The sequence below is a fragment of the Podarcis erhardii genome (genome assembly GCF_964252035.2).
Source record: "Podarcis erhardii genome assembly, chromosome: 9".
Taxonomy (NCBI): domain Eukaryota; kingdom Metazoa; phylum Chordata; class Lepidosauria; order Squamata; family Lacertidae; genus Podarcis; species Podarcis erhardii.
The window spans coordinates 3,402,979-3,425,374 of NC_138512.1; the positions used below are offsets into that span (position 1 = coordinate 3,402,979).

General features: G+C 43.4%; 1 protein-coding gene and 1 long non-coding RNA gene across 3 annotated transcripts in view; both read right to left on the reverse strand.

The window, feature by feature from the left end:
• Window positions 1-22,396, reverse strand: part of LOC309350038 — a 191,364-nt gene that overhangs the window by 74,358 nt on the left and 94,610 nt on the right. The window lies entirely within an intron of this gene.
• Window positions 1-22,396, reverse strand: part of SLC2A9 (solute carrier family 2 member 9) — a 98,385-nt gene that overhangs the window by 74,358 nt on the left and 1,631 nt on the right. Inside the window, exon 1 of one of the 2 annotated variants that reach the window (XM_081876332.1) lies at window positions 4,278-4,298. The exons of the other annotated variant lie outside the window; for it this stretch is intronic. The gene's annotated coding sequence lies outside the window, so the exon portion shown is untranslated. Of the gene's footprint in view, window positions 1-4,277; window positions 4,299-22,396 lie in introns of those variants that run through there. 2 annotated transcript variants of the gene reach the window in all.

A 22,396-nucleotide genomic window follows, 5' to 3' on the forward strand; every position in this document is an offset into this window, starting at 1 on the left:
TGAAAAGTGGCACAGGCACACACGCGTGCGCGCACACCCACTCGCACACCCACCCATCCAAACCAATGTTGCATTTTGTGTGTTTTGGTCAATCTTTAATTGTCAGAATAATGCGCTCAGTCCATCATGATTGGAGGTTTTGCCTATAAGTACCTAATAAAGCCAGGGTTGTTCTTTGCTGACCTGCTGGAATTACAGTCTGGCTAAAAGTTATAAATGGGAGCCAGACAAAGTTCCATCTTGTGCATCTTGTTGACTCTTTTCTCAAAAAACAACCAACATTTACTTTTAAAGAAGTTAGGATTATTAGGTTCTATAAGAAAGTTGTAGCAAAAGTCAACAGGAATCTCTTTGTTTCAGTCTTCCCTGTACAGAATGGAATCTTCAAAATATCACTACCTACTTGACTGCTCAGTTGCATATTTTGGGAAAGGAAATACTGTACATAGTTACTCCTGATCATCCACTCCAGTAAATATTTCCCTTTCATTGCAGTTTATTTGAACTGTGCGATTAAATTGCAACCACAAGGTTTTAAAAATCTGACAAATGGAAGCATATTTCTCTAGCCTTTTCTATGCTTATAGTCTTTGGGCATAATTAAGGAAAAGATGAAAGTTGGTTTCAATGCAGCAATTAAACTTGTATTTAAATCTCTCCTTTAAAATGTTTTGATTTTAGCCTTTTGCTGCATTTGTGCTTTTCCACTGTTAAATCGTCTTCACCAGGAAGCTGAACTCTTTGAAGCAATTGAAGGTGTTTTATTACCAACACAAATACCAAATGCAATCTGGCCAAACCCTATGGGAACTCCTTTTTATCCGAGTGTAGGAATTAGGGTGAAGCAATATTTTAAGTGGGTGGATGTTTGCAAAATGGTTCTGGTCTGGTCCTTCCTGGAATGCCACTTACATGAGGTAGAGCTGGAAGATTTCGGACTGACATATCACCTGTGCTGTCCCACAAGTGTCCAGTTTGTTTCCTCACATTTTACATTTACATGAAACCACGGGGGAGATTGTATGGAGACATGGAGAGCCATGTGATCAGCATGGCACACAGCTCTGATTCTGGCAAGGCTGTGGCTATCTTGAACTTCAAAAGGTGGCTGCAATTTGGAACCAATGAATTACAGTTCATCCGCATCCGAGCAGCCACAGACATCAAGGGAGTGGAAATAAAAGGCAGAACCTATAAATTAGGGCTCTTTGCAGATGACCTAATGGTCACAACACCAGACCCCATAAGCACAGCAACCTCCCTAATCAGAGAACTCAACAAATTTGCAATGGTGTCGGGCCTACAGGTAAACTTCACAAAGTCAGAAGCTATGTGCTTCAACACCCCTCCTCACACCCAAAAAGAGCTCACAAAGGTCACCAAAATAAAACTCTGCCACACCAAGTTCAGATACCTAGGGGTACAAATAACCAGAAACCTCAACAAATTGTACCTCCACAACTACAAGCCCCTGTGGCGGCAAATTAACAAAGACCTAAAGAGATGGACTAACACGAATTTCACTCTCTCAGACAAAATAGCCATGATCAAAATGATCACACTCCCCAAACTAACCTACCTATTCCAAACCCTCCCAATCCGGATCCCCTCAACCCAACTCCGCAGTTGGCAGAGAAAACTACACTCTTTCATCTTCTCACATAAAAAACCAAGAATAAGCCCCAAATACCTGCACCTCCCCACCTCAGAAGGAGGATGGGGAATCCCCAACATAGAAGCATATTACATTGCCAACCAAATACGTCATGTAATTCCATACATACTAGAAGATGAGACAAAACAATGGGTACACCTAGAGAGGGACACAATTGAAAATACCTGCACCACAACATACCCACTCCTCCCAAACAAACTAAAGAAAATTCCCACAACACTTAACAGGTACACACAGACCATGCTCAAAGCATAGAAAACACAAATAGGCAAACTATCCCCAACCCCATCCCCACTAATCCCCCTGGCGTACCACCCATTATTCCACCATGCAGCACAAAACCTCCAGATAAAAGCCTGGCGAACCAAAGGCTTATATCGCCTAATAGACTTTTATAAAAATAACAAACCCTTGTCAACACAAGAAATACAAGACAAACTAGAAGACACCCAAATGCCCTGGTTAACACAGCACCAACTACATGCCTTCTTAAACAACCCAACAGTAAAATCAGCAGCAACTAGGCCCCTGACAACCTTTGAAAACCTCCTCCTAACAACAAAGGGAAATGGTAAAGGGACGGTATCCGCAATATACAAAATACTACTCCAAAATCCCGCAAATCCCCTAGACGCAATCAAAAAACAATGGGAGAATGACATAGGCTATGAGATTAACCCCACTCAATGGACCAGAATGTGGTCTAAACCCCCCTTTAAATCCATATCAACGAAAAGAAAAGAACTCACACTGAAACTCACCTACAGGTGGTACCTAACACCAAGGAAACTAGCGCTAATACACCCAGGAACCTCACCAAAATGCTGGAGAGGGTGCACCTCCTCAGGCACATACCTCCACATGTGGTGGGAGTGTCCCAAAATCCAACTATTCTGGACAACAGCCATACAAGAAATATGTAAAATAACAAAGCAAGTATTAGACTTCACCCCAGAATTGGCCCTACTAAACATCTTCCAAGACAACAATGCCCATTTACTCCACAAAGAACTCATAACCCACCTACTTTCAGCAGCCAGAAACACCATAACCAGACACTGGAGAGACCTGTCAGGAGTAAGCATGGACCACTGGTACCAAATAGTATGGGAAACAGCCCTACTAGAAAAATTAACTAACAAACTGAAACTGACACGGGGACAAACAGAAGAAGACACCTTCACCCCGGTATGGCTCCCCTTTATCACATACACAGCCCAACAGGACAATGACAATAATCCACCAACAGCATACAAATCAATATGGCTAACCTGATCCAAAACACCCACCCACCTCACTCACACACGAAAACAAAGATCACCACAGCCAATCACAAACAAACAATCACATCCTAGGCCAACCCCAACCTCTCTCACCACCAAAGGAACACAAGTGAACAACACAAGCACGCTGACACCAAACTACATACATTAAGCATAATAGAAACACCGCTACCCCACCCCACCCCACCCCCATCCATCTCCCCTCCTTCCAGCCTCCTTTCTTCTTTTTTTTTTCTTTTCTTTTTTCTTCTCCCCCTAATGCCTCAACAAATGAAATGGATTTGTAAAAATGTTACACGGGAAAAAAAAAATACACGAGGCATTACACTTACACTGTAAAACAAGAAAACCCTTAATAAAATATATTTAAAAAAAAAAAATCAAGAGGTTTGACACTATCTCCTATGGAATAACTGACAAAATGGATTTTTAAAAAATGACACTACATGTGTTAATTGGTCTACCAACGCCAGGATGTCTGGGTTATCCACACAACAGTCATTAAGTTTGGTGTCCTTTTGTTTTGGCTTCCAGTGCCAGGTAAAGACAATTTTGTTCAGGTGTTGTTGTGTTTTTCAAATTGTCTGTGATATTTTAAGCTGGGTCATGTTTAAAATTATCTCCCAAGCTGTGTATGCTTTTAATGGTTTAAATTTTGATATATTTTTTTCTTTGATGTTTAGCTGCCTTCTGCTTTGGTGAATGAACACATTGGATATAAATTATTGAAATAAACAAACAAGTATGGTGAATTAGCTGCACCATACTTCTGAATTGGCTGCACCCATCTACAAGCTCACAAAAGTGATTTTCTTTTGGAACAGTAAACAAAGGCAGTGCACTTCTTTCCAGTTTTAGCAGACATGTTTTATAACGACAGGTGCTTACAATAGACAAAAAGGTGACCATTCGCAATTTATTAACAAACTGAGTTTGCTTCATTGATTTTTGTATAACTAGAGTGAAAACAAATTATGGCTATAAGTAATTAAAAACCTTTCAACAAAAACTGTACCATTAGCAACCAATAAATAGGACAATTCCTACTCTCATGTTTTAGATTTAAAAAAAAAATAGAAAGGAAAACCCTCACATACATGTGTTGTGTACTAAAACTTTTAAGTGATTTTGATGAAAAGTTTCTTCACAAGAAAAAAAGAGATTCTGCAGCGTATGCTTATTAGTAAAACATCTTTAAATTTTTACACATTATTGACAAAATAGATTTTCATCAATGTATATCTATAAGTTAACCTGAAATAAGCAAGAACAAATCAGGAGGGAAAAGCAAATTTGAAGGTATGCTGGATAATACTTACAGTGCTCAAAAGGTGTTCCTGCCTTTAGTCACTGCTTGGAATTAAGTCACAGTCTAAAGAGCACTCATATAAGTCGCAGAGACGGAAGGGAAAAAAAACCCTGATGTGATTTAAAAAATTACTAATCAATCATTAAACCCACCTATTCCCACCTGCCACTTTCCCTTTTGTTGGCATTAGTGAATGGTGAATCATTAACCTCAGCTGTATCTCCTAATAAGATCAACCAATATTTTTGTAAATCAGCATCACAAACATATGAGGAAATGTTTCCTATTGTTCAGTCCATAAATCTTGCCAAGAGGCCATTTAGAAATACAATTGTTTACTCTGGCCCCGCTCTTTACTAATAGCTTCCTCTCAAGAGGCTCTTTGCTGCCAGCTGTGTGATCATCTCAAATTTGCCATTAAATTGGTCACCAACATTGGTTATTGGGCAGAAGCAAGACTTTCCAAAGGAATGGGAAATGGCCTTCTAATGGGACAAGGTCTATGGTAACGGGCATTATTAAATAAAAGGCGTAATAGAAACAGAGCGAAATAATACCATATAAACATAATAAATTGTCAAGTTCTTGGTCAAAGATTTTAATATTATTTCCTTGGGGTGAAGTTATATTAACCCTTGGGGTCAAAAGGAGTTGTAGCTTTCAACAGATTATTATTATTTTTTAAATATCAAGTGGAGGTTGAGTCCAGAAGCAAGAAAGAAGAGGGCGGGGAGTGCAGAACCTTTCCCTCTGGGTCTTCCTGATCAAAATTGCCTCTGCCAAGCTCCTGTTCTCCCTTCAAGGGAATAGATACAGGGAACCACCTCTTTTTTTCTCCTTCATGGAGAAAGCAGTATGTGGAGAATAAAACGGGAGTAACCATCATGTATGCAACCCAGAGACTCTTACAGAAACTGGATGGGGGCACATACAAATGCAACACACCGTAGTCCAAGTACCACTATCAAAAATTACACACAATTTTCCATCCCGAGAAAATCATTTTAACTTTTCAAAAATACTTCATTGAAAGAAGCACTGAGCCTCTATTTGTTTTTTTTGGGGGGGGGCAAAGCTTTGGAACTCTTTTTTTAGCTAAACAGGACCATTTTGCTGTCCTCCTTGTCATCTATTCCATCAGTCAAGGCATTTAGAAACAAAAGCAGCACTTGCCTCCACTTAGCATTCGAGTTATTCTGAACTTAAACCAGGGGAAGGGCCTCTCTCCTGAAAATACTCTGGAACAGCATGCAGCTCAGATCCCTGTACCCTGCTCCATCCAGCAGCTGGTGCAGCTTTTGAAGAGCGAAAACAGGGAAATGATTAATGCAGAGTTTTGTTGCAGCACATGCCATCTATTTTTCTTAGCAAGTAAAGCCTAGCTAAGTATTTATTACAGAAAGAGACTCACACTGCATCTGCGGTTGCACACCTTCTCTTTCTCAAAGTAAAGGTAAAGGTACCCCTGCCCGTACGGGCCAGTCGTGTCCGACTCTGGGGTTGCGCGCCCATCTACAAGCTCACAAAAGAAGTACTAAGCAAAGCAAAGAAGAGCAAAACGGCTCAAAGTAGCAAACACTCGCTGGCTATGAGAATGTGATAAGAGCTGCAAAGAGGCAAAGTCTTCACGAAAACAGCTCTGAGCAGTGGCACAGCGTGGGTTGCCAGTGCCCGGGGCTGCGCAGAGGGGGCAGGTACGAAGGATGCATTTGCATTCAACTGCCTAATGGCGTCCACATCACCAGGTGATCACAGAAATAAGAAGAGTCATTCCATTATCACTTTCTGGTTCACATGGAGAATCTGTTTTCAACTGAGCCCAGTGACAGAAGCACATAGCTGCACATAGCTGGTGTTGAAATTTTGCATTGCCTAACAATTTTGTGTCTGGGACAACCGCCCCACTGGCTCTGAGCAATGCCACAACCAACCATAACTTTGCCCAGTACAAATCATATATTACGTGCCCCATCCCCATATTGCAATCCTTGCATATTTAAGTTAGAAGCATGAGAGTAGATTAAAATAAGTTACAAACAGAGGCAACTGGGAACCTTTTAACTTGGCAAGGTTAAAAATTGCAGCCCTGCACTTTATCATAATAGGGTATGTACAGCACTCATGTAGGAAAGTGTGCCATAACGGATGTCCAGAGTCCCATTGCACATCTATGGATTCAGGAAGAGCTTCCATGTTAAAGGGCGGAAGTTTGATTTTCACACAAGATTGACCTGTTGATTAGAAAGTAAGCCATACCATATAACCTAAGTTTTTGAACCCATTTATTTATTAGTACCTACCACTTTAAAAAAAAAACCTAAGCAAACACACTTTTAAAATACAAGGAACGCCTGCTTCCAGGTGAATGCAGTTTTCCTCCACAAGAAAATCAATTTAACCTTTCATTATCCAAAGTACTTTCTCCTCAAAATTAGAAGAAGAAAATATTTCAACCAGTAGACCAAAATGAGTGTTTCATTTGAACCAGAATGCAGTAGAGCATAGCAGAACAAATTTACAATGGGTGACTCGGTCCTGAAGATGTGACATAACCTCTGTTCATGTGCAGAGTATATTACACCAGAATAAACACAATCAGTTTCTTTCAGGTTTGAAGAAGGGTGTGGAGTGTGATACCTGGGCAGGCACAGATCCAAAACTTTTCATTTTATAAATTCATTGACAAACTCACAAAAAAGCAAGCAAGAAATAATTCTTCTCCATCACACATTCAAGATATTCTGAACTTAAGCTTGCTGGAGCCAGAGCAGAACACAAATTTTCTGAAAATATTGTGGCAAATGTTTTGGAATTGCACGTAGGTCAGATGAACCTGCCTGCCGCACCAGGGCGGCTGAGTGAATACCAAAAAAATGGTTAATACACAATTTGTTGGATACTCATATACAAGCCATCCACCACTTCCTCCCCTCCAAATTCAGTTCACAAAATAAATGCAAATCAATTAAGTTTTTTAAAACATAGAAAACGACTCACACTATGTCCACTGTTGCTTGTTTGCTTACACTTTCTCTCTAGCAAGGTCACAAAACAAATACTTTTTTAAAAAAAACCTCCTCAAAATAGAAAACACTCGATGGTCTGCATTACCAAAACATGCTAAAAGTTATGAGGGGATGTGGTCTTCAAGGAAACAGCTCTGAGCCTGCTCATGGCACAGGGCTGTTCTTCCAGGTTCTCAAGCAGCTTCTCCTAATCTAGGGTTACCAGACGTCCCCGGTTCCCGGACACAGTCCCCGGACTTGCAAATCTGTCCCTGGACAAATTTCATCCCCAGAATGTCCCCAGATTTGCAAATCTGTTCCCAGGAAACATGGCAGTGGCAGCCTCAGCAGCCCAGAGACAGCCTGGTAGCACAGTTGGCTCCGGCTGGCGTCAGGAGCTGCTTGCTGCCGTGGCGCCCGCCATTTTTCCTGCGCCATGGCAGTGAGCAGTGAGCAGCTCCTGAAGCCAGCCAGAACCAACTGCACTACCAGGCTGGCCCCTCCTGGATAACGGCCGCCTGCCCATGACTCCTGAGCCTCCCCTGATCTGTCAAAACAAGGGGGGGAGGGGGCAGGAGATCGGGGGAGGCTCGGGAGTCACGGGCAGGCGGTGCGCCGTTGCCCAGTTTTTAAAAAAACTCTGCGCATTTATGTTTCACAGGGTGCAAAAGAAGGGCTTTGCACCTTTATACAATATGCATGTATGCTTGGGCCCAGGGTCTGTTGCCTCACCATCCCAACTACTGACTCCCTGTTGCTACTCAGCTTCTTTTTTTAAAAAAGTGTCCCCGGATTCATTGAAAAAAACCTGGTAACCATATCCTAATCTGATATTAGGGAATGCTGGATCCTTCTCTTAACAGCAGAGGGAGTTGGAGCTCACCCAGCAGAGACTGAAAAGCCAGCAGCCCTCCTACTAGTCAGTAACTCCAATAGCCAAAAAGCCTCACAATCAAATGTCAGCCACATGGTTCTTCTTCCCAGAGACACATGGGAGCTATGCTTTGGGGTTAGAATTGGCTGTGGGGTGCAGAGGTCTGAGAGAACAGGAGGTTAGCAATGTTTGAGACACATGAAAACCTCTGGACTTGTTTATTTATTTAAAAAATCAGAACAGCAAAATTGGGTTGCAATTGGAAGTCAGGAATGGAAAGGGTTAAGCAGCTCTTTCTCAAATCATTTCTCCACTAAAGCTGAACTCCCCCACAGCTGCATTTCAGCTATTTTAAAAAGATTGACATCTGTTCATGTGTCTCCCACATATCATTAGGAGTATGCGAATTCCTACCTTACCATTCTGCAGAAAAACTGAGTCCCTGCTCCCTGCCTTGTCCTGTGCCTTTGCATTATTAAAGAGTTTGCTAAGTATAGGTGACAAGTTGCCATACTGGCTCCAGATATAGGGTGGTATATAAATTTAATAAAAATAATAAATAAATAAATAAATAAATAAATAAATAAATAAATAAATAAATGTCAGAGGTGCCACTTGGAAGCAGTATCATCAGTATAACATGCACTGCATTGTTATGATATGAATAAAAATCCAGCCCCAAACCCAGACAAAACATGGGAGAGGTAGTTCCAATGCAGATTTAGGGTGCTGGAACATCCCAAATTTGTGCACGAATACAGATTTGGAGAATTTCTTTCACATTCTGGCATATAACTTAGTTTGTCTGTTACTTGATTCTTAATCAGAGCCCTTCAGTAAGATACGTTAGAAGTAAGAAGCTATCAGTAAATGAGGCAGTGGTTAAATTTAAGCATGGACCATTGCCAATTACATGCATGCTGGCATCTGCCCAAAATCACTGAATGGAAAAGTAAAAATGGGCTGATTGCATCAAACCGAAACACATCTTATCTGCATTAAAATACAAATCACTGAGGACCAAAATGATTGCTCTGCTGTGCCAAGCTACACCTGCTGAATTGTTTTCTTCTACACAGCTATTATAGGGGCAGTAGCTCTGTCTTCTTTTCCACCTGGCCACTTGCAGGAGATTCCCTGCACTCAAACATACACACATGCAACACACACTTGCTGCAAGCAAATCTGAAGCTACCTGGAGCTACATTGTGGTTTAAAAAAGAAACTTTAACAATCTAGTCCTAACTGAATGAAGGAAGCTACGGATAATAAACAATTGAATAGCTAAACTTGCACCCACAACCTTATTCAAATCTTATTCCAAGGGTCTAACAAAAAATAGGTTTTGATGTCCCACACTAGGGCTTGGATTCCAAGATACATTAACCCAAGAAAGTTGACAGAATACAAATCCCCAATGCAGTCCACTCCCTAAGAAAAGCCTCTGCAGAGGGTTGGGTCCCCCAAACCATGTGGAAACCTGGGAAGGTTGGAAAGGGGAGAACGGGACAGGAACCGTCTTTCTGTTAACATCCTTAAGTGAGCTGATGATAGGATCCAAGCCAAAGTTTGTCTTTTTACCACCTATGTCACGGCTCTGCACCTTTTTATTACTTTATTACAGTAGTTCTGCTTAGCCCGCTAAGTTCATACATTTTGCTGATTTTATACAACGAAAAGGGCAACTATTTGTATGCACAAGAGATAATATGTCATAAATCAAAGTAGGGTTGAAACAAAAAGCAATGTCAAGGACTGCTTCACACACATATTGCTAAAAGAAAACCCATTTAAACAGCAAACTGTTGACACCTAAAGGTCTGCCAAAATAAGACAACTCAGTCATAGGGAAATCTTTTGTTTTTCCTGAAACTCTCAATGTGAACCTATTAATTGTAGTCCATCCTTCCTTATGTAGGTTGTTTCGCTAGAGAGGAGTGTTCCTCATGTGTTGTGCAGAAATACAATGGTTAATTCATTGAGATTTACTGCCCTTTTTCTTAAAATCATTCCCAAGAGTCATGTCTAGCTAGCAGTACACAGTGAGCAAATTTATTTCTAATTTATCTCATTTCACCTTTCAACTAAAGTGCAAAATAGTTGTAGTTGGAATACATAGCATGCCTTGCTTTTCTTTTCTTTTCTTTTCTTTTTTCTTTTTGCTTTTCAAAGCAGAATACAGTAAGGCCCTTAGAAATGCATGACTCATACACTTTCATCAACCTAATAAACCTAAATTTATTCTTGAATGCCAGAGAATAGAACAAAGAACTTCATTCTTTTCTTCCAAAACAACTTCCTTTCTCCCTCACTGCTGATCTAATCTTATACTGCCTAATTGAGGCCATGACCTTGCATTGCAGAATGTGAGTTTCCCCTATAAAAAATGTCTGACATAATGCTTGATCAGCTCTAATAAAATGCATGTACACATCAATGAGTGTTCCCTTCCCTTTGTTGAAGAGTGTGTAGGAGGAAGCAAGCTGAAATTCAGCTTCAGCTATGCTAGGTAAAACAAAACAATCCTCCTCTCTCTCCCAAAACCAAAGTATCCTACAGAAATAATAATAGGGACCTATCCTTGGGATACAGTTTTTGGATTCTAAAATTGTGTAACTGAATTCCACTGTGACCTGGCAATTCTCAAGGAGCAAGCACAGTTATGTCTTGAGAGATCATGTGCTAGTTTACACCTGCATGTAGATCTCTTAATTTCTCAGCACTTGATAAGTGCCATTTGGAGATGTGAACTGGCCAAAAAAACAACAATATTCAGTTTCGGGCAATATGAGCATTTCATCCAAGGCGTTGTAAGTGTCATAGCTCTTTTGCATATGCCAGCCATATCACTTGACATTGCAGGCAGCAGGAAAGGAGATTCAGATGTAACCAATAATTTTTAAAAACAGTAACATAGAAGTGATTTGTGGTTACAGAGTCTGTGTTCACATTACTGCCTTAAAAGGCAGGTGTTGCTGTGGTCTAAACCACTGAGCCTCTTGGGCTTGCCAATCAGAAGGTTGGCAGTTCAAATCTGTGTGATGGGGGTGAGATCCCGTTGCTCTGTCCCAGCTCCTGCCAACCTAGCAGTTTGAAAGCAGGCCAGTGTAGTAGACTTATAGGTACCGCTGCGGCGGGAAGGTAAACTGTGTTTCTGTGCGCTCTGGTTTCCATCACGGTGTCTAGTTGGACCAGAAGCAGTTTAGTCATGCTGGCCACATGACCCGTAAAACTGTCTGTGGAGAAACACTGTCTCCCTCAGCCTGAAAAGCAAGATGAGCACCGCAACCCCATAGTCGCCTTTGACTGGACTTAACCTAAACCCTTTTTTAAAAAAACAACACATTACTGCCTTAGAACGCAGCTTGGTTCTATTCTCAATTAGGAGATGGGGGAAATGCATCAAAAATCAGTACAGTGGTACCTCGGGTTAAGTACTTAATTCATTCCGGAGGTCTGTTCTTAACCTGAAACTGTTCTTAACCTGAAGCACCACTTTAGCTAATAGGGCCTCCTGCTGCTGCCGCGCCACCGGAGCACGATTTCTGTTCTCATCCTGAAGCAAAGTTCTTAACCTGAAGCACTATTTCTGGGTTAGCGGAGTCTGTAACCTGAAGCGTATGTAACCTGAAGCGTATGTAACCTGAGGTACCACTGTACTTCATAAGAAATGACAAGATAGATGCAGCATAGAGCCATAGATATGGATTGTGGCTAATGTCATGTGTGCACCACTTGGGAGCGCACGGGATGCAGAAGCTGATCTTCCAGGTGGAATGCAAACCTGCCCAGAACAGGCTGAACAGCACTTCCCACTCCAGACAAACCACCAGCCTACAGCAACTCTATCTTGTATGGACTGAAATTCAGATTATTGGTCTCCACCCTGTCAGTTCCCTAATGCAGACAATGATTCCAGAGCTTTGCCTGAGTTTTATTTTTTTTTTTAAGGGAAACTAAAAGAGAGAGAAAGAAATAGTGGTGTGTTTCTGCAGAATACTGATGGCTCTTTCCTCCAAATTGTTGGATGACCTCACTTAGAGGCTTCATGGAGATGTGAAATAGCACGGGAGTCAAGCCAGAATGCTGTGGAACATCATAAGATAACTGCCATGGGGCAGAGGAATTCAGCGTCATCTTGGAACCCTGCCGATAATCACGACAGAAACAGGACCGCTACAAAGCAGTGCCTCCAGTTCCCATCTTGATAGGAGACTTTGGGTGATGAGTCTGAATGCCACTGAGAGATCCAAGTGAATAAGGATACACAGTTCTGGCACCTCTCAGGTGGGTGCCGTTGTATGAGAAGAGAACAAGAGAGGCGTTCAGGCTGAGTTCCAGCACCCGCTTTCCTATAAAAATAGCACTGGACATGCACACCCAGATGTCTATCTACCCACAATGGCTATGCACATGTATTTATTTATTGGAATACTTTCATACCATTTTCCAACCCAAAGTTTTCAAAGTGGTTTACAAAGGTGACTTGCAAGCAGGTTTGAATAAAGTTGGGGTTGGTTTTTTTTTTACATTCTCAGCAGAGAATGGGGTTCTGCATCTGGATCCACCCTGGAACAAAGGAAGAGACTCCTTCACCTAATGCTTGCCTGCTCTGGCTTTTGTGGCCTCCGTGGGAGGTGGGGACAATGAGCAACTCCGTGCCCCAGGTTAGACTGTCTGTGTCAGGTGGGCAGGGCAGGGCTGTTGCTGCTATCAGATGTGATACCAGTCAGCTGATTTGACGGCAGTTAGAATACTCATGAAGACAGGAGTGCCTGGCGTGCTCTGGTACATGGGATCACGAAGAGTTGGACACGACTGAACGACTAAACAACAACAAAAATACTCACAAGACGGACCTGATGAATTTGTCATCCTCCCTCACCAAGGCCAGTGGAGGTTCTGGCCACCTTCTCCAACAGCAGTCTTCCTTCAAAGTTGTCATGTGCTGATTTCATTGCCACATCTAGGCAGTTGCAAATCACTGGCCCAGATCCTCCAAGTGCCCCTATTTTCTAGGGACAGTCCAGGATTTACAGAAGCCGTCCCAGTTTCTGATTTGATCCTGGATCAAAGGTAAAGGGACCCCTGACCATTAGGTCCAGTCGCAGACGACTCTGGGGTTGCGACGCTCATCTCGCTTTACTGGCCAAGGGAGCTGGCGTTTCTCCACAGACAGTTTTCCGGGTCACGTGGCCAGCATGACTAAGCCGCTTCTGGCGAACCAGAGCAGCGCACGGAAACGCCGTTTACCTTCCCACCCGAGGGAAGACTTTGGGTGATGAGTCTGAATGCCACTGAGAGATCCAAATGAATAAGGATACACAGTTCTGGCACCTCTCAGGTGGGTGCCGTTGTATGAGAAGAGAACAAGAGAGGCGTTCAGGCTGAGTTCCAGCACCCGCTTTCCTATAAAAATAGCACTGGACATGCACACCCAGATGTATATCTACCCACAATTTATCTACTTGCACTTTGACATGTTTTCGAACTGCCAGGTTGGCAGGAGCTGGGACTGAGCAACAGGCGCTCACCCCGTCGCGGGGATTCAAACCGCCGACCTTCTGATCGGCAAGCCCTAGGCTCTGTGGTTTAGACCATAGCGCCACCCACGTCCCCCCTGCTTTTCCTTAGGACATTCCTATTTTCACCAGAGAAATGTTGGAGGGTATGGAGTTATGTGACCCCTGGAGCCACCTGAGGGCAGCCCTGTATAAGGAAGTTTTTAAATGTTTTATTATCCTTTTATATATGTTGGAAACTGCCCAGAGTGGCTGGGGCAACCCTGTCAGATAGTAAAATTAAAGTAATATTATTATGGAATAGAACATCCATGCTTTTCATCATAGAAATGTTGAAGGTTATGCTGGCCAATTAATAGGCAAAAGTCCAATCTATTCTGGAAATTTTACACAAAACATTGCAAAGAGCAGATTATGCCGTCTCCTCAATTTCATCACGTTGGTCTCCTTAAAATCATAAAATGACTTTGCAGTCATGTAGAGCAATACTATGAATGACTATTCTGAAATGAGGCCCAATGAGTGCTACCTACTCCTTAAATGTGCCTAGAATAGCAGCCTTAAATATTAATTTCATTAGTTATTACAGTTGCTTCAAACAGCTTCTCTAGCAAGATTGCGGAAAAGGAAATCTAAATGCTTGTTTGGGGAATATATCAGTGGTAAAGTTTAGCAATGTATTTTGCATTTCATGGAAGCGTGGTTAAAATCAGTCAATTATTAACCTCTTCCATACTTGTGGTTGCTGATTTCATTATTCCTGTCTTCTGAGTAACATAGATGTTTTTGAAGTAATGCACACTCGGGTGATTTCATCCTACAGTTCTGATGTCTAAATACTGCATTACCTCACTGGATTCCTCCAGCCGTATGTGACGACCTGCCTACCTATTTTCACCCCACACCAACCACAGAATCGCAAGGAGGAATATTTTATTATGTAGCTTCCTCTTTTCAGCATAGCACCAAAGGCCAGAGAAATTGCCTTGGCACATCTCAAGCTATTTCCAGCTAGGGATGGAGAAGGAATTTGATTCACTTCACATTAATGCAAATCAACTTAATCTGCACTTCCCATAACAATATAAAAACTGGAACACAGCCACCCTTCAAAATATGCACTTATCCAAAGTTTATGATGCAGTTCTTCAATCAAAAAAATGTTTTCAAAAACGCATATATTGAGGTAAAGTATTCCTAAAAAAAAATGAATATCCTAGTAAAGCAATATACAAAAATATTGGGCAAATTGCTTGCAAAAATGTTACTGGGGAGCTGGGTACACCATTGAACACCTGATTCTTCCACCTCAAATCAGACCCCAGTTATACATGAAGCAAGGCTTTGATTTCTTTCTTTCAGAAAGAACAGAGCGTGACGGAAAGCAAGAGATGGATTTCATCTCTTGCTTTCCATCATTAGCAATGCCACTGCCACCAGGTATTTTTAAAAATGCAAAGCACAGGCCCATGAAAGACATTTGCTTCTGGGAAAATTAAAAAGACATGTGGCTGGGGGAATACTTTGCTCAGCCACTTTGCACACGAAGTAAAAATAGATATCAAAAATAAAATGGGGGGAGGAGGCAGGAGATCCGGGATTCAGGGTAACAGGCCCGGAGCCCCGAGGCTACCCGCTAACAACACTAAAATTTGCACATGGAAGTGAACCAGCATGAACTGGGGGGTGGTTACCTGCTTGCAATTGCATGGAGAGTTCAACATAGGAAAAACTGCAGCCAGATTCAGTTACTGTGAAGGGAAATGCATTCTGTAGCCATCCAGACACATACTATCCCTTGGCATGAGCACATGGTCATGTGGGCGCCTGGAGAGCAGGTTACAACGCCTGTGCTTCCCACAGGGCATTTTGCTGGTGTGTCACACCGAAGGAAGCCATGCTTTGATTTAGTGTATTGTGTGAAATCAAAGCTCATGGTTTAGTTCTCGCCGGACTAATCACACTCTGTAACCACACCTTGCCCTATAGCTTACAGCTCACTCTGCCTGGAATAGCTGAATCACGAGCCAAACCATAGCCTACCTCAGAACAGTGCGGCAGCAAAAGAGCTGGGGGGGGGGGAGTCAAGCAGATGTGATCTCTGCTCTTGGGGGCTACACCTTCGTGCTAAGCCATGGCTTGCTGGCACGTGATGCGCAAAGTAGGCACCCGCCCTGTAAACTAATATACCTCTCCATCTTGGCCTAGATGAGATCAAACATTTATGATTTATCATTTATGATGGGGCCCGCCTGTGGCCCTCTAGGTGTTGTTGAACTGCAGTTCCCATCAGGTCCGGTCATAGGAGCCAAATTCTGGGGACTGAGGCCCCTTCGCCCTCCCCAATAATATATTTGAGGGGTCAGCACCCCAAAGTTGCTGGGCATTGCCATTCAAATGGTGTGTGCACACCGCACTATTCAAGCTGGTCCGCCTGAGACAGGAATGGCTGGAGTTGTATGTAGGCCACAACATTTGGTGGAAGACACAGGTTTCCCACAACTGATCCAAAATGTCCATCTTCTGAAAACAGTGGGAGCCTATTAATTAATTATTATTCACTTTCATGCCCACCTTAAAATATTGCTGCACTTGACTGTGTTATGACATTTAACAACTCTCTTTTCTGACTGCATTCTTCTCTGATTCATTTGCATGTATATTTTCCAGTTAACTAGAAAACCTCAAGCAAAGTCAAGTGTCCCGGATGTGATTTGACAGGCCACAAAGTCAAATAAACTGAGAAGGGGAAGGAGTCAGTAGGTACATGAGATATTGTTATGTGAATCTCTGAGCGGTGAGAGACTTCAGGGGTGCCAGCACTGACCCAGCCTTCAGTTTCCGTGAAATCAAGGTCACTGGAGACTGTGGTGACTTATGATCGATGGTTTAATTTACACACATCTACATCCTGAGCATCAGGTGGCAGGGCTTGCAGCGTTAACAGGCCAAAGCATCTTGGTTCCTCATTAGGTTTCCAGAGAGGCCCCCTCAAAGCCATGGGTTTGGTTTCTGCACAGAGAGCAAGAGAAGTCTCTGCTGAGCCCCTGACCCATTGCTCTCCTGCCCCTAAAAGGACGTCGCCTCTAGCCAGGTGGGGTGGAGTAGGGAGACTCATCCCCTCCGTCTGGAGGGAAATGGTTGGAAAGTCACACGGGTTAAGTAAGAACGTTGTGTACTATATCAGTTTTACTTCTGACTGTTCTGCGGTTGAGAGGCCCTACCTGCCTGAGGAGGGGGAAAGGGGTGAGATCTTGCTAGCTGATTTAAGTACCAAGTAATGCTTTCCTGGATAAAACCGGTGTTCTAGCTCCATAGTTCCTAGGCCCAATTTTCGTACTGAAACGGCCTTGGGCACATAGCTGTCAACCGTCCCTTATTTGGCGGGAAACTCCCTTATCCCAGCTCCGTGTCCCGCTGCTGTCCCTTATTGATGATGTCCCTTAAATTTCCCAGGTTTCAAACGAAGCAGCTCCTCTCCCTCCCTGCTGGCCAGGGAGGAGGGAGGCTCCAACTGTGTTGCTTGGCTGCGTTGCTCACCCAATAAGGAGTCTAAGAACGACTGGGGGATGGAGCTTGCATGCCTTGCGCCGATCAAATCAGCCATGTTGCCTGGGGACTTGCCTTTGCTCAGTGCTTCCCAGCGGTGGTTTTCCTTGCTGCATTCCCTTTGCCGGGTTGCTGCGCTGTGGGAAACACCGCTTGAGGCTTTGTTTGGCTGCTGGCTGGGCTTTCTGCCTTTGGCTTGGAGGAGCTCAGAAGGTGAACATACCTGTGTCCGGAAAATCCCTTATTTTGGCTGCTGATCCCTTATTTTTGAGGCTGCTGGTCTCTTATTTTCAAATCTGTAAGTTGACAGCTATGCTTGGGCATCCTGTATGATGGCCTTTGTCAGAAGAGAGACTGGGGGAGTATTTTAGGATGTGTGCAAGTTTAGATTGTTTATCTTTTATTCTAATTATCTCTCTTTTTAAGTTGCTTTGAGTTTCACCTTTACCCCCCCAAAAGTAGCTAATAAATAAAATTATTATTATTATTATTATTATTATTATTATTATTATTAATAGTGTCAGCCTGAAATCTGTTTTTAGGCTGAAAAGTCAAACCAAAACAGACCTGACAGTGACAAGCAGAAACTTGGGCAGAGATCACCAGCTGCATCTGCTGCCTAGCTATGACCTCAAACAGCCTTTTGTATCATGACAGTTATCACAGCCCCAAATTAGCATAGGACTCTTTGTTCTTATCCTGCCAGAAGATTGCGCTGAAAGGATCTGGCTATCCACTTCTCATTGCAAAGCCTCATAAAGTTTATATTGATCAGTTTGTTCCTGTGATGAAATTCCATAAAATAATTACTACCTCTTTCCTGGTATCTAATTAGACACAACTGAGCTAAGGATTAAGACACATGTTCTGCCTGGCTGTAGGAAAGTAAACAGTAAACAGGAAATATGAAGCAACTCCTGAATGGATCCCTAAGTGCTCGTCCTTTACTTTAATAGCATGTGTACAACCTTCTCTTGCTTCCTATCAAGATGATCAGTCAGCCACGGTCAGTATGCAATTTCCCCCCTCCTAACTTTTTTCATGGATCTCCCCCCATTGGTCAGAATTAAAGAAAGCCAAACCCATTCACACATATGGAAGGAAGCAAGGGGGAACTTTGCTAATATGGTATCCTGAGTGAGGAAAAATTTGGGTGTGGGTGTGTGTGCGCGCACTCACTCACACACACACACACATGTTGCAGTGGCTCCATTGGGGCTGGAGAAGTACAAAGTTGTCTACTTGGAGGTGGTACTGTAGTGGCACGGAGGACAGCTGCCTACCCAGTCCAGCCACCTGGGGCACACAAGGAGATTCCAAGGGGCCCCTCCAGCTCTGATGTGCCCAGGGCACAAAAACTGGGGTCGGGGAAGGGCCCTCCTGGCTGCACCTCACAAATCCTCTGCAGTGGGGGCCTGGCACTTGCCTCCACTGCTCAGTGGAGAAGGAAGGGGGGTGCGGTGGGGGCGGTTTGCCCCAGGTGTCACCACTGAGGGGGTGACAAAATGCCAGGCAGCACTCACTCTCTCCTTGGAGTGACGTGGTGGCTTGGGTGCCCACAGGCTCTGCGCTGCCCCAAACGGTCCGCCCGCTGCCTCGAACCGCCGACCTTCTGATCGGCAAGTCCTAGGCTCTGTGGTTTAACCCACAGTGCCACCCGTGTCTTGATCCAACTCAACTTAAATTTTGTAGTGTAAATATGTCCTAATAATTTGCCTCGCAGGCCGGCCACCAGAGAGTCACTGAATTATATGATGCAGTACTTAAAAGAAGAAGTGTGCATGTCAAGCAATGTAAAGATGCAGATATGGAGCAAAAGAAGCAAGACACTAAACCAGAAAGTTTTCTGCTGTAAAGTGAACAAGTAAAGCAGAGCACAGAACTTGCTGTTGTGTGCCTGAAGAATCTTTGCTTATGTTGTGGAAGAATGCCAGCACCATAGATAAATGACTTTATCTTGTTTAAAGATTTATTGCAGGCTACCCTAGCATTACATGACCATAACTTCATTATATCTAATTGTGCAGCTTGTGATTTTATTTCCTGCAAGCATATGTAGAGATAGATAATATGTCCTAACTGAGTTTCCTTTGGTTCCTAATTCAAGAAAAGGGACAGAGAACTGCTAAATTCAATATTCAATGGGTTCATTGAGAAACTCAGTCTTTGTGAGTTCCAATGTCTGCAACTGCCCTGATCTACAACTCCTGATCTAGACCAATGTGTAGATCGGAACTTAGACCACAACCCTAAACACAGCCACCTGGAAGTAAGTCTCATTCAACTACCTTATACATGCCTCTCGAGGCAATTTACAAACATGCCATAAAAATAACTAAAATGGTTTTTTTTAAAGTTTTTTTTTTTTTAATGTGGCTGATGATTTATTTGATTTCCTTCACCATACAGGCTGTGGTTCCCTCTTTCTTCTCTGATTCCGGTGAGGAATGAGGATCACTTGAGGACTCGGAGGGGGGAATGAGCCCTGATGAGATGGGAGACCCAGAGGCTACCCCCTCCCAGCCTGTGGTGAGTGAGCAGCGCCCAGAGGCTGTGACAGAGCAAGAGGAGGAAAAGGAGGTGCACCTGGCGATGTCTTTCAGAGGGAGGAGGTTCCTTAAGAGGTCCCAGAAGAGAAGAGAACCCCACCCTAAGAGAAGTGCCTGTCTTCAGGCCAGGAATTCCCGCAGAGAGAGGGGCTCTCATGAGTAATTGAGCAATCCCCAGCTCTGCTTTAAAGTTTGATGAGTAGGTGGAGAAACTTGTTGGAACAACTCAGTGTCTTCCATGCATTCCTGGAGTCTTGCTACTACTTGTGAACTCTTGAACCTTGGTCTTTGTTCTTGGTCCAGATTTATTGGTGTTACTCTTCTGCCTTGTAAGAGCACTGTCCCTAGAATTTTCATTTACTTTGCCACTGAGTTTTTGAACTGTTAAACTGCTGCAATAAAAGTTTACTACTTTACTTTGAAGTAAGCACCTCTGTGATCTGGGCTTTGAAGATAAGATTCAAACAAATTACCGTCAAGAATGTTGTTGTTGTTGTTGTTTAGTCATTTAGTCGTGTCTGACTCTTCATGACCCCATGGACCAGAGCACGCCAGGCCCTCCTGTCTTCCACTGCCTCCCGCAGTTTGGTCAAACTCATATTCGTAGCTTCGAGAACCCTATCCAACCATCTCGTCTGTCTTCCCCTGCTCCTTGTGCCCTCCATCTTTCCCAACATCCGGGTCTTTTCCAGGGAGTCTTCTCTTCTCATGGGGTGGCCAAAGTATTGGAGTTTCAGCTTCAGGATCTGTCCTTACAGTGAGCACTCAGGGCTGATTTCCTTCAGAATGGATAGGTTTGATCTTCTTGCAGTCCATGGAACACTCAAGACTCTCCTCCAGCACCAGAATTCAAAAGCATCCATTCTTCGGCGATCAGCCTTCTTTATGCTCCAGCTCTCACTTCCATACATCACTACTGGGAAAACCATAGCTTTAACTATACGGACCTTTGTTGGCAAGGTGATGTCTCTGCTTTTTAAGATGCTGTCTAGGTTTGTCATTGCTTTTCTCCCAAGAAGCAGGCATCTTTTAATTTTGTGGGTGCTATCACCATCTGCAGTGATCATCGAGCCCTTCCCCTTTGAAATCCAGCTTGCACTTCTGGGAGTTCTCGGTCCACATACTGCTTGAGCCTACCTTGTAGAATTTTACAGTCAGGAATAGGTGGGTCCTAATATATCAAGTGTCCAAGGCCACAATAAAGAGGTGCATCTTCCGCATAGGACAAAAAAAATTCACAATGAAAGTTGCAGACACACTGCTGTAGGGAAGAAACTCCATAACTTAGACACTGCCATAAGATTGCCACCCACAACATCTGCAGAGAATTCCCCCACCCAAACTTAACCTACTGCTGATGTCACAACATTCTGCATTTCCCCACACCCAGTTCCCATCATTTGCTGCGGCTGCTGCTGAAGCATCCAGAGACCATATTCCATAGAAGCTCCTACCTAGGAGAAAGCCGCCCACAGAACTTCACTTTGGGGGCAACACAGAAATGTTCATGAATTCATCCATGCATGCCACAAAAGAACCCTATTGCATTCATGACAGATGCAGTAACAATAATGAAATAAATTCATAGAACTGTAGAGCTGGAAGGGACCAGGAGTTGTCCCCAAAATTGATATGCCTCACCTGCTCTACTTTTAAAGATGCAGAACGGGATCCATTGTTCATAGAATCACAGAACTGAAGAGTTGGAAGGGACATCGAGGACAATCTAGTCCAACCCCCTGCAATGCAAGAATCTCAAAGCATCCATTACAGATGGCCAACCAACTTCTGCTTCAAAACCTCCCATGAGGAGAGTCCACAACCTTCTGAGGGAGTCTGTTCCACTGTCAAACAACTCTTACTGTCAGAAAGTTCTTCCCAATGCTTAATGGGTAATGTCTTTCTTGTAGCTTGAATCCACTGGTTTGAGGAGAAAACAAGCTTGTTCCATCTTCCATGTGACAGCCCTTTAGGTACTTGAATATGACCATAGTATCTCCTCTGTCTCCTCCTTTCCAGGCTAAACGTACTGAACTCCCTCAACTGTTTCTCATAAGGCTTGGTTTCCAGACCCTTGATCATCTTGGTTGCCCTCCTCTGCACACATTCCAGCTTGTCAATATCCTTCTTCAGTTGTGGTGCCCAGAACTGGACACAGTATTCCAGGTGTGGTCTGACCAAGGCAGAATAGAGTGGTACCATGACTTGCCTTGTTTTGTACTTCTGTTGATGCTAGAATAACATTAGCTTTTTTTTGCTGCTACATCTCACTGTTGAGTCATGTTAAGCTTGTGGTCTACTAAGACGCCTAGGTTCTTCTCACATGTACTACTGGCAAGCCAGGTGTCCCCCATCTTATATTTGTAAAGCTGGTTCTTCCTGTTGAAGTGTAAAAACTTACTTGTCCCTATTGAAATTTTATTTTGTTAGTTTGGGCACAGTTCTCCAATCTGTTAAGGCAGTGGTTTTCCAGCTTTTTGAGTCCATTGCTCCCTTGACCAACCACATTCTTTCTGTGGCTCCACTGGGGGACCCACTTCAACTAGGGGTTTCATTACAGGATGCACAAAAGTGGGGATTCTCCCGTTCCCCCTCACCCCTGCCCTGCCCTGCCCTGCCCCGGCCCACCC